This window comes from Nyctereutes procyonoides, unplaced genomic scaffold (genome assembly GCF_905146905.1).
Source record: "Nyctereutes procyonoides isolate TBG_1078 unplaced genomic scaffold, NYPRO_anot_genome, whole genome shotgun sequence".
Lineage (NCBI taxonomy): Eukaryota > Metazoa > Chordata > Mammalia > Carnivora > Canidae > Nyctereutes > Nyctereutes procyonoides.
The window spans coordinates 3,514,105-3,523,950 of NW_026575143.1; positions in this window are offsets into that span (position 1 = coordinate 3,514,105).

The following is a 9,846-nucleotide window of genomic DNA, read 5'->3' on the forward strand; positions in this document are numbered from 1 at the left end:
CATGGTATAAAATGAAGAAATTTTAAGTTGAAAAAAATTTTAAATTTTACACCAGTGTATTGTTAAAAGTCATATTACAGCACTCATTTAATATACTCTTCTATAATATTATTTCTATGTATAAAAATGGCTTTTTTCCTTTTGCTGTAAGACATAATATTATTTGCTTTAATTATGTAAGAAAAAGGGATGGTTTAGTAACAAATCTCAAAATGACACTATGCAATTTGGAGACTGATGTATATTAACATGTAGATTAAAATTTAATTACGTGTTACATCATCAGGATTTGACTATGTTAGTAGCTGATATTCAAATCCCTGCATTTTGCAGCTTAAAAATCAACTGGTTCATTTATATAATTGTTAAGTTCTAATAATGATATGAAAGGAATTTTCAAGCTGTTATTTGTAAGCACTTTCCAAATAACGTAGTTTTATTAAGTGAAAAGCCAAACTAGATATGATAACTACTGTATTTTCTTTTTCCTTTTCCACCTATTTTTTTAAGAGTCTGAAACATCTTGATGAGCTTTAAGAATTTTGATATATGACTTGTGGATCTGGTGAAGATCATGTTGAGGAAAATTTGCAGATATATTGCCACATGCGTCTCAATAACTTCTAACTTCAACATTCCTTACTTTATGCCTTAAACCAGATGCCCCTTTGTCAACCCCAATATGATTTTTAAAAAATCAGTTATAAACTATATGATGATTGAAACCAGTAGTGTTCAGCCAAGTGATAACGGTGCTTATTCCAGTCTCCAATTACTGCCATACTTCCCTATCAGGCGTTTATGGAGGACTCGGGCACAATGAGGCCATTGCTATTGCACAAATCCCTTGGACACCTTTGTGAATCTCTGGGTGTCCACAGATCACAAGTCAGAACACATTGCTCTAGCCTCCCTTCTCTCAAATTTGAGGTTCTCAACCTGGAGCGAGCATGAGAATCAAATGAATGAATTGTTGAAGTGCAGACTGCTGGGCCCCAGAAAATCCAAACTTTCTGATTCAGTAAATCTGGAGGAACCCAATGAATTGCATCTCTAACGAGTTCTTAGATAATGCTGATGCAGCCAGTTCCAGAAGCCCACTGGAAGAAGCACTGCTCCATCATTCCAGATTATTTGTGTTTTCTATTTGTATTCCCAGCTCCATGCCTGGAAATTTCCCTCCTGGAATGCCTCCTCCAGCTCTTGGCACTCCCCACCCCATCCTCTGAGCTCTACCTGATGACACCTCAACTGTCCTTCAAGGCAAAATTTACTGCAGCTTCCTCCAGCCAGCTTTTGGTTCTCCCCAGAGTTCTCCATGTTGTCCTCTATGAGACAGTTAGGTGGATGCTTGCCCAGTATGCACACATTGAGTACAAACTATGAGCTAGGCCTCAAGGAGAATGTCCAGAACACAAAGACATGTAAGCTGCAGATCTTCCCTTTGAGGAGGCCCCATTTATAGATCTCATTCCCATTGACTAAGTTGAAAACTCCTGGATTTGGAAAACTATGTCTTATTAGTCTTTATATCCCCTAAAGAGCCTAATGACCATTTAGGCATTTAACAAGTTTACTTCTAATTTTAATTGACTCGTGAAAAATATTATTTACTCATTCAACAAATACTTATTAGATGTGCCATGATGAATGAGGCAGACCTAATCCCAACCCTTATAATAATACAGTCGTGATGATTTATTAAGTGCTTATTATCTGTCAGACACTATACTAAGGGCTTTATATTTATTAACTCATTTAAACCTCAAAACAAGTCTATACGGTGGATACCATAATTACTTTAATTTTACATTGAGAAAGTCTGGGTAATCTGCACAAGATCACACAATCAGGAAGAAAAGGAACCAGTCTTTAGAGCCCAGGCAATCTGGCCCTAGAGCTCTGCCATTTACCATGATACTATAGCTGAAGAAACCTATTTTATAAGGAGAGGTGGGCGGTAATGATGAATGAATTAAATACAATCCTAATATGTACTATGAATGAGAAGTACAAGATGCTATAATAGTATATGATGGGAGGGGAAAACCCAGTGTTTGGAGATGGTTAGGAAAGGCTTTCTTGAGGTATTAATTTCTAAGCCAAAACATAAAGTACAAACAGGAGTAAAGAAAGCAAAAGGGAGACAGGGTCAAGTGGTATTACAAGTCAAAGACAAGCCATGTATTTAGTTCAAAAGGAACTGAATGCTTATGTATAAGAAGATGCAGCTGAAGAGAACACCAGGGGCAGATAGATCATTCAGACTCAGCCATCTGTTGAGGATTCTGAAATTTGCCCTAAGAACAATGAGAAACCACTGAAGTTGTCTATGTAAGGCAGTTGCATGATGGGATGGAAAGCAACAAATACAAATGTGGATAATGACTGGTAGACTACTGCTATAGACCAGGCAAGAGAGGAAGATGGCTTATGTTATGGTGTTGGCAATGGAAAAAGTGAGAAATGAATAAACTTGACCAAGATTGAAGAGAGATGATAAAACTCATTGCTTCAGTGAATTTGAAGGCTGATGGAGAATTGCTGATAAGGACTGTGATTTTTGTCATGCAGAGGGAAGTGACAGAGAGTGACTTTTAAATTGAAACCTGTGTGATAAAGAAGAACCAGAAATGTAGAGATCTAGGCAGGGAAGTTGCAGCCAGAGGTGAAAGCAAGTTCCAAAGCCCTGATGTGGGAATGAGCTTGATGTGTGTGGGGAAAAGGAAGATGGCAGTGGGGCTGGAGGGCAGTGGGAGAGGGAGGATGTGGAGGAGAGTAGGAAAGGAGCCTAGACCAGGATCATCACAACCTTCACAACCCCAGCCAAGGCCGAGGGTTCAGAATTATTCTAAGGAAAATGGGAGCCACAGTAGAGCTTTAGACTACATAGAGATATACACACGTTTAAAAATTGTTTTAGCTGCTTTGTAGAGAATTGTTTCTAGAGAAGCCAGAGTATACAGAGGAAGACTTGCAAGAATCTATAATAATAGATCAGGTGAGAGATACTGGTGGCTTAAAATAGGAAAATGGAGAGAAGACAACAGAATCTAGATATATATTAATGTCAATATGATGGAAGTAGCTAATGGATTGTACTTAGCAGCTAAAAGAACGTGGGTGTTTAGATTTTGGCCTGAACAATCCCATGGATGGTGGTATTTGCTACTGACTAATATGGGGTGTGCTGGGGAAAAACCTCTCAGGTCGGGGAATATCAAGCGTTCTGTGTCCGAGGTGTTGTTTCAAGCACCCAGCAGACTTTCCAGTAGAGTTACACTGACAATTAGATATGTGAGTTCAGGGCTCAGGACTAGGGTTACTGAGAGTACATTTGGAGTTGTTTGTTTTTTTGTTGTTGTTGTTGTTTTTAAGATTTTACTTATATATTCATGAAAGACGGAGAGAGAGAGAGGCAGAGACACAGGCAGAGGGAGAAGTAGGCTCCATGCAGGGAGCCCGACATGGGACTCGATTGGATCCCAGGATCATGCCCTAGGCTGAAGGTGAAGCTAAATCGCTGAGCCACCGGGGCTGCCCACATTTGGAGTTTTATCTAAAGCCATGGGATTGAATAAGTTCACTGGGTGAAACAGGGTAAAGGAAGGGACATGACACTGAGAGCTCTGGGTCACCTCAGCTTGTAGATGTTGGGCAGGCAGCAAAGAGTATGGGAACCAGGAGAGTCAGGGGTAAATCAGCAGACTGTGCTGTCACAGAAGCCAAGAAAAGGAGAGAAAGGTCCAATGTGGGACAACTAGACAGTTAGAATGAAACAGGAGAAGTACCACTGCATATGGCCACCTGTAAGTCATTTTGATCTTGACCAGAGTGATGCCAGTAGAATGGTGGCAGTGATAGCATTATGGAATTGCAGTGAGGAGAAAAAGCAGAGGGAGTGATGCTGATTACTTCTGTCCTAAATTTAGTTATGATGAAACCCAGGGGAGTGGCACGGTAGCTGGAGGGGATTCAGCATATTTGGGTACCAGTGAGAAAGAGTCAGTGAATATATTAATGATGTAGCAGGGGGTAGGTTGAAAGAGAGAGAAAGAGAATAATTGTAGGACTAGGTCCTTGAGAAGGCCAAAGGAGGTGACAGAAGTAGAGGAGATGGATTTGGACAGAAACATGGATAGCTCATCAATTGAAACAAAAGAAGGACTACTCTATGGGTATGGATGGGTAGGTTGGCCACGATACAGATAGTAGTTGGGTTAGTAGATAAGGTGGAGGGAAGATGAATTAATTTACTTTCACCTTCTGCTTATATTTTTTCAATGAAGTATGAGTTGAGGTCATCAGCTGAGCAGAGAGGGTAATTGAATATAGATATTTAAAGTAGATAAAAAGGGGTGATATAGTCATTGAAGCAAGTGGGAAAAGAAAATACCAGGGGAAATAAAGCAGGGCTGTACAACAATGTCCAGTACAGATTGTGGTTATGAATTTAAGTGAGACCAGTCACCACAGTTATGTGATTTTCCCCCCAACATTGTTTAGCAGCTTTGAACATGAACAGATGGCTAATTGGCTGAAACAAAAGTGGAGATACGCTAGGCAGGTGCAATGAGGGAAGAGAGGGGCAATGAAATGAAGGAAGTACTGTGGAAATTAAGGTGGGTGAGCAGGGAAGGAAGAGAGGTCACTAGATTTGAGTTCTTGATAACATTTAAGAATCTCTGGTGGGAGGCACTTAGGGCATGTGAGTTAGAAGGATAGATTGTGGTGTCTCAAGAGGGTGATGTTTGAAACCAAGATAGCTTCTCCGGCATTGTAGCTCATAATCATTTATTTAATGCTCCGCTGCCCAGATGTATGCGCTATTCAGAATTCTTCAAATTTCCCCAAACATATGGGTATACGCGTCATATCTCAACGGGATACAGGGGCATCCTCCAATCAAGCACATTAATATTTCTGTAGCAAAGCCATGAATTTTCATTTGAAGTAGGATAACTAATGACTATTAATAGCCTAGGAACAAGTCAGATCAGGACATCTTGCCAAGTGAGTTGTCAGATCTGGTCAGCTTTGGCCTTCAGATGAGTAAATGAATATAAATAAATGAATAACCAAACAAATGAAGGTGTCAGAACTATTTGATTTGGAGATTTCAAGGAAGAGATGATGAATACAACAGCCCTCTGTGCCCCAAGTCATTTGATTTTTAATTTTCTCTTTTCTTTTTCTCCAAGAAACTTTATTTCCCTGCCTAAGACAGCCATAATGCTCAAATAATAAGCCGAATTTTAAATGTGCAGTTTCTCTGCATGTCACACATGTTTACCATAGCTCATCCAGAGAAATAAAGTCTTACAAACAACCCATGAAACATATAACCTCCTATAAAAATACATGAACAAAAGTAGATTTGCTTCTGTTGTGGGGTGGGGGAAATTATCCCAGAGTATGCCTGCCTGGAGTTGCTCCACCCTCATGGTTTACATTCGTGGGGAGGATCCACCCAATGGCTGTGCTTCACTCATCTATAGAGACACTGTCTCCCACCCCCTACCCCAAGCTAGTGAATTGTAATAAAAAACAGAATTGAGGGATCCCTGGGTGGCGCAGTGGTTTGGCGCCTGCCTTTGGCCCGGGGCGCGATCCTGGAGACCCGGGATCGAATCCCACGTCGGGCTCCCGGTGCATGGAGCCTGCTTCTCCCTCTGTCTGTGTCTCTGCCTCTCTCTCTCTCTCTCTCTCTCTCTCTCTCTGTGACTGTCATAAATAAATAAAAATTTAAAAAAAAACAGAATTGAGTGTGTTGGTAAATATACATTATGTTCTATTGTGAAACTGTGTAATTACTGTACTATATACATGCTGTACCAGACAGTGACTGAAAAACTGAAGAATTAACCAAAGTCATGGCTAATCATGGACCAAATCCAGCAGGTAGAAGAACAAGACAACCCTGATATCTTACCAAGGCCAGGGCTATAGATAACTGAGCTAGGCACTGGGTAAGTGAAAGAATTAGTTGAGTGAAAGTTCAGATTAGAAGGTTGATGGGGGTGACAAGTTTGTCCAGAACAATGTCTTAAATGGGTTGTTAAAACAAACAAACAAACAAACCCACAGGGGACATTAATATTATTTTATTAATCAATAAAAAGTTATATATACTTAAGTTTTATATATTGTATCAAGCAATGTTTCTATCCCAACATTTAAGCAATGTTTCATCATGTTGTTGAAAGTACCAACCTTCTTTTTTTCTTTTGTAGTTTACCGAGGTAAATCTGTTTTCTCTTAGGATAATCTTTCTAACCTGACATCCCTGGCCTACCAGAATTTGCAAGAGTGGTCCATTAAGAATTTCATTTCTCCAAGGTCCTGAGAAAACCATATATTTAATTATGATAAAGCTAAGAAGATAATTCACCTAGTAAGTGTATTCCTGAGAAAGAGTGAGTGAAAGAAGAAAGGTAGAAAGATGCACACGTCCATGGAGTTCGTTCTACCAGGAGAGAGTGTGGAGGTAGAATTAATGAAAATAGAGAGCAGAAATGAATGTCACTATCCAGTTTTGAGGCTCTTAAATGCTAGCCTGACAAATTGGAATTGAGTGAGTTTGTTTGCAAAGTTAATATGGAGGTTTTTGAATAAGACAATGGCATTATTAAATTTATATAGCTTTTTCCATAGAATTTAAACCACTTCACATTCTTCTGAGTCATTAAATATGTCTGTGGCTTTAGGGTAACATCAAGTTAATTTGAGTCCTTGTCCTAGTTTTTACTGACTTCTAAGACCTGGAATCTATAAATTAAAGTCTGCCAGTGACTCAAACTCTCTAAACTTCATTTTACTTCTATGTAAGTGGGATAATAATTCTAATTTTATAAAGTCCCTGTGAGGATCAAATGAGAAAATATGTAAACCATATTGTGTAGTAGATGGTACAAAGTCAATGCTCATTATAAATCAGTTCTCCTCCCAGGCCTTCCATGGCTTCTAATAATTAGAATGATAACATCAGAAAGAAAATATCCCCCATGTAAGCCTTTTCATTACTTCTTTATTCAATTTGAGAGACTTTTATATGGCAACTTGCTAGACCTTAGGACACAAAGATGAATAAAAAAAAGCTCTTTCTCTCAAGAATTCCATAGCCCAGTGAAGGAGGCAGAAACCACATCAATAAGCAGAACACAAAGTAAGGAGAATTAACAAAATACTGGGAGCTTTGAGGGTGGGAACTAATCCTAGCCAGTGGATCTGAAAAGACTGCACGGCATTGCTGATAGTTTAGCTAGGCTTTGAACAATAAGGAGGTAGACGTGTGAGCAAATCACATAGACATAAAGGGGGAGTTCCTAAAGCAAGAAGGCCAATAGGGTGCACTAATCCAATATGATTCAAGAAGGAATATGAGATTAGGCTATTAAGGAATATATTTATCCTACTGTGTGAGTTTTATCCTATAGACAAGGAGAAACCACAAAAGGTGTTCTAGTAGATTTGGCATTTTAGACAGTAGTGCAATAGGAGGGACTGGAACCCCAGAGCAGGAATACCTCCAAAATCCAGAGACCTTCACCCTTCCAGTGTTGGTATCACAATGGAAACTGTAACCAAGATGAAGGGTTCAAGAAGAAGAAAAGTAGGGAGAAGTGGGTTGAGGCATAGGATGAAATTATTTGAGACCCCTTAGACTTGAACTGGCTGTGACCGAACCAAATAAAAATCTGAGTTTGAAGTTTAGTAGAAAGATCACTATGTGCTCAAGGAATTACAGATTATAGGTGAGGGCTGAAGCCAAGCATGTGACCAGGTTCAGCCATGAAAATTTGGAATGTAAAAGAAAGAGGGCTAAAGGTAGAATGATGGGGATCACAGTGTAAAACATCATGTGAAAAAAAAAGAAAGGACTGATATCAATCATACAGGGCACCTGGATGACTCAGTCCATAGAGCATGCAACTCTTATTCTCAGGGTCATGACTTCAAGCCCCATGTTGAGATTACTTAAAAAAAAATGAAAATAAATAAATAATACAAATGGAAAAGAATGAGGAAAAAGAATGTCTAGGAAGTCAATGGGGAAAGTCAGAAAAGACATGTTTCTGTGTTCAGAAAGTAGGTCTAAACATATTTAGGGGCAAAATACATATATGTCTTTTTCCTTTATTTATTTTTGTATAAATATAATAAAATATGAATAAATGAATAGGCATTTACTACATAAAAAACAAATATGTATAATAGGCATATATGTAGATAAAAAACATATTTTTAGTAGCCATTTAAAAAAACAAGGTGAAGTACTTATCTAGTTTTCCACATGTTATGTAATGGCTCCAAATAGAAAAATTTCCTGAAGAAAACATTAGTTTTTCTCATTCTTAGATGATCGCGAAGGCGCCATTCAGTCTTCCTGCGTCCACTCTTTTTCCAATGAGCTCAGTCCTGTATACTGACACAAGACACATTTTCCTGAGACTACCAAACTGCCACTTTCCTATTCAAAGAACTTTGAGTTACTCCTCATTGCTCACAGCATAAAGAATAAATCCTTTTCTTTGTCATGAATGATCCTTCATATGCAAGCAACAACTTCATGTCCTTTTAACTCTATTACATGAATCTTCTCTCTCTGGTTTATTCATTGTCCTCAAATAAATCTTATGCATCTAAGAGTTTCTTCATATTTAACCCAATTCCCTCTTACTCCACACTTAGAAACAAACGGAAATGCTGCCATGGAACTCCAGTGCATCCTTGAAGGTTCGGCTCAAGTCCCATTCCTACTAAAATCCACTCTGCTTTCTAGACCTTTGATAGTTTTTATTTGGTATTTATCAAGCCAGAGACCAGAGGACCTGAGCTGAGCCCCTAAATGACTGTGTGACTTTTGGAAATATCTCTGGCTCTGTTTTCTCATCTGTACAATGAGATAGTTTTCCAGATTCTCAAGCTCCAAAATAATTTTTGTGAGAGTAGGCATTAGATTCTACCAGAATACCTGGAGGCCAGCAAAGAGGAAGTCATGGCCACTATTGGTCAGAAGCCCATCCTGGCAGCACTCCACAAGAAGTCGGATCAAACCAGACAGACCCAAGATGGCAGATGCCATGACAGGAAATTTCTGACCAGGTTAGGAAGAAAAAGCATGAAGCCCTGCTTGTCACGTCAAGTAATGAATATTCCACTGCCTAGTTAATGACAAACAATGCAAGATAGAATCCCAACCCCCATGCCCCAAGGCATGCCACTGTCTCTCTCTCTCTCTCACCCACTTTCATATCTCCAGAGTGTACTTTTCGCTTTAATAAACTTTTCCTGCTTGTGTTGCCATCTAGAACTTTGGGCACCTCCTTCAGGGTAGGCAGGGTCTAGGCCCTCGGGCTTGGGGTCTTCACAGTTCACCCAGAAACAATTTGACCCTATACACTGCAGTGTATGTTTAGCTAAAGAGATAGGAACAACAACAACAACAACAACAACAACAACAACAAAAACCAAAACCATGACATGGGGTGTGCACACACACAATATCCCAGCAAGGAATGAAATTGAATATTTTCTCAAGAAGTGAATGGGCTGATACTAGAACTTTGCCAATGAACTTGGGTTTGGCAAAGAATATATGTGTGGAATAGAATGTCAGTAACACAGTCATGAATCAGTTCAAGCGTTGGGCCAACATAAGCTTTCGGGAATATCATCAACAAAATGAACTTAGGGTCCCTGTTGCCTGATTTTGATGACATCTTGAGACTCATCATCTATTCCCCTCTCATACACACTATTCCATTTTGAGGCAGAATATCCTCTCAAGCCTCTCTGAGTATACTAGTTATAGTTGCCATATTTTTCTAAGTTCTTTTTTCCTCC